Consider the following 3,753-nt stretch of genomic DNA (forward strand, 5'->3'; position numbering starts at 1 on the left):
TATTCGGAAATGTTGAACTTTGCTATTTAATAATGTTTTGTTAGTGTTAGCGTTTTTTTTTTTTTTTTTACAACAGTACTCTTTCTTTTCTTTCTTTTCTTGCTTGTATTCCTTTCAAGTTCAAATCTTTGCCACAAACATTGATTATTTCCCTTCTTATACAATCTGATAGAATATTCTCCTGAATAATGAACAACTTCTACATTCATAAGATGAATATATTTTAGCTATTTTGTACAAGACCATTAGAGTGATGTCTTTTTGTTAGCAGTTCAAATTTTACTTGGAATAAACTTTGCTTTTTGATTACAAAAAAAAAAAGTACTAGTCTACTACTACTGAGATTCAGTTTATTTGTTAATAAGATCATCCCACAAAAATTTGACTTTTGTGACTGTTAGAAATTGTTAATTAAGCTTGATGTCCCAGCTGTGACCATCCCTTTTGACTTTCATACCAAGCATTCTCAGACTATTATACAATGTGTCCTTTGTTGTTTTTTTAATAAGATGTAATGATGGAGATTTGACTACAGTTTCTAGCTTGTCAGGCACACTATGTGGAGGCTTCCTCATTTGGAGGGCAACACCAAATTCCTGACACTCTTTCATTTTCTTCATCTAACATGGAAGTTCAAATCTTGATAGAGGTCACTTTGATTTTCATATTTCTAGGTGGATGGGTGTATTTTTAAAATAAGCGATAGCAATATGGGGCAGTTCACTACATCCAGGGTGTTCAAAAAGTCTCTCCGCAGTACACAATGACTGAGAGTCAATGGCTGAAACGCAGCTGCCCACGCAGTGATGGCCAAGTTGCACAATCGCAGGATGAAAGAATTCACCAAGGAGAGACTTTTTGAACACTGTGTATACACTGACTGCATGTTGAATCACAGAAGAGAAATCATCATTATTAGCAGAGATAGACTCATTAAAATGCCAGAAAAAACGTCTTACAGTATTAGCTTCACTTTTACATTCTTATTTCTTTACTACCCACAAGGGGCTACACACAGACGGGACAAACAAGGACAGACAAACGGATTAAGTCGATTATATCGACCCCAGTGTGTAACTGGTACTTATTTAATCAACCCCGAAAGGATGAAAAGCAAAGTCGACCTTGGCGGAATTTGAACTCAGAACGTAGTGGCAGGCGAAATACCGCTAAGCATTTCGCCCGGCATGCTAACGATTCTGCCAGCTCACCACCTTTTTCATCACTACATTCTGAGTTCAAATCTCACTGAAGTCAACATTATCTTGCATTCTTGCAACAGTGATGAAAATAAGTTACCTATCAAGAACTGGCATGATGGTATCGACTAATCACCTCCCCTTAAAATGACTGGCTCTTGTGTCATCATCATCATCATCTGGTCAAGCATGCTCAGACATTTTAAACCCGTGCATGCCATCCATTGCAGTCCAGTTGAGGGAGGTCTTTAGGGAGGCATCCAGAGTCTCTGCTGAGATGATCTACATATGTTGTGTTTGGACAACCTTGCTGAAGTACACAGGCCATGCTTGGTTGTACTTTGTTGTGCTTAGATTAGGGGTTATTATTAAGGTGGTGACATGGCAGAATCGTTAGCATGCAAGGTGAACTTTGCCTTTCATCCTTTCGGGGTCAATAAATTAAGTACCAGTGAAACACTGGGGTTGATGTAATCGACTGTTCCCACTCCTCCAAAATTTCAGGCCTTGTGCCTAGAGTAGAAAGGATTATTATTATTATTTTTATTATTATATTGTGAAGTCATGGAAACTAGGAGCTCAATAGGTTTGAAGAGTTTTATCAATCATTTCAATTATTTTGCGATTACTTTCCTTGCTGATATTGTCTAGATCCTGGGGGTAACATTTCTATTCAATTCCGTCCCCTTTTGCGGGCAGGAGTGCAACTCAGTGGTATTTATTTTGCGTTTCTTGCAAAAACAGAAATGTCACAATTTTACCAATTTAAAAAAAATATGTTGGCACATGACAAAATAATAATAATTGATGGTGAACAGTGTTCTGCCCAACCGAGATCTGAGTTACAGCATAACCATGGCAACAGAACATGATATTAGTAGGAGGGAAGTTCAAACTGAAATCAATTTAACAAATCTATGTAATGGAATTTTGTCTTGTTGCTATGACAACAGCAACACATGCAAAACATACAAGCAGCAGCAACATCAACAACAACAAACAACTTGAACAATAACAACAAGAATGAAAACAACAAGGCTAAGAGAGAGAATTAGCATCATAAATGAAGTGAACTACTGCAACAGCAACCACAGTTGCTATAGCAACAAAAGCTGTGTGCAAAACAACAATAAAAAATAAAACTCCAAAACAACAACTCTTTATCTTTTTCAAGGGTAATTAGCTACTGGATCATGCATTCAGTGAAAGGTAAGGCCCTCCTTACAAAGGGTGGCGAGCTGGCAGAACCATTAGCACGCCGGGCGAAATGTGTAGCCGTATTTCTTCTGCTGTTTCATTCTGAGTTCAAATTCCGCCAAGGTTGACTTTGCCTTTCATCCTTTCGGGGTCGATAAATTAAGTACCAGGTATGCACTGGGTCGATGTAATCGACTTAATCCGTTTGTCTGTCCTTGTTTGTCCCCTCTGCGTTTAGCCCCTTGTGGGTAATAAAGAAACAGGTAAGGCCCTCCCGTACAAAACTGATATTGTGAAATCAGGAGTTATGCCACTTAGTGAGGAGGAAAAACACTAACTGAATGGCAAACAATTATCTGTAAGTGCATTTCTTGGAAGGGGAGGAGACTTGAATTTCTTACTCTGGCAACATCCTCATCATTTAACGTCTGCTTTCCATGTTGGCATGGGTTCAAGGATTTGACTGAGAACTGGTGTGTCAGGGAGTTGCACCAGGTGCCAATCTGATTTGGTAAGGTTTCTATGGCTGGATGCCCTTCCTAATGCTTACCATTCCAAGAGCATGGTGGATGTTTTTTATGTGCCACTAGCATGGGTGCCATTGACCTGACACCAGCATCGACCATGATTATGGTCTCACTTGGCTTGACAGATCTACTCAAGCATGGTATATTCTTTTGTACTCTAGGCACAAGGCCCAAAATTTTTGGGGAGGGGCCAGTCGATTAGATCAACCCAGTATGCAACTGGTACTTAATTTACCAACCCCCGAAAGGATGAAATGTAAAGTCGACCTCAGTGGAATTTGAACTCAGAACTTAAAGACATGAAATACTGCTAAGCGTTTTGCCTGGTGGGCTAATGTTTCTGCCAGCTTGCCGCCTTTCAAGCATGGTATATTGCCAAAGGTCACTGCCTCCATGAAGCCCAATGCTCAAATGGTGCTTTTTACATGGCACTGGCATTGGCCACAGCTACGATTTCATTCGGCTCAACAGGTCTTCACAAGCACAACATATTGCCCAATGATTGAAGGATGCTTTCAAAGGGCCAGTTAAATGTGACTGGCATTGGCCTTCACTGCATTCTTGCTTAGCTTGACAGGTCTTCTCATGCATGGCATATCGCCAATGGTCTCAGTCACTTGTCATTGCCTCTGTGAGGGCCCAACATTCAAAGATCGTGCTTTATCGGCTTGCCTCATGTCTTCCATAGGTTCCCTCCAGCATTAGAGTGCAACACTTCTTCACACAGCTGTCTTCGTCCATATGCATCATATGACAATATCAGTGCAGTTGTCTCTCTTGCACACCACATCTGATGCTTCTTATGCTCAACTTTTTTCTCAGGACACTCT

Source organism: Octopus sinensis, linkage group LG24 (genome assembly GCF_006345805.1).
Source record: "Octopus sinensis linkage group LG24, ASM634580v1, whole genome shotgun sequence".
Lineage (NCBI taxonomy): Eukaryota > Metazoa > Mollusca > Cephalopoda > Octopoda > Octopodidae > Octopus > Octopus sinensis.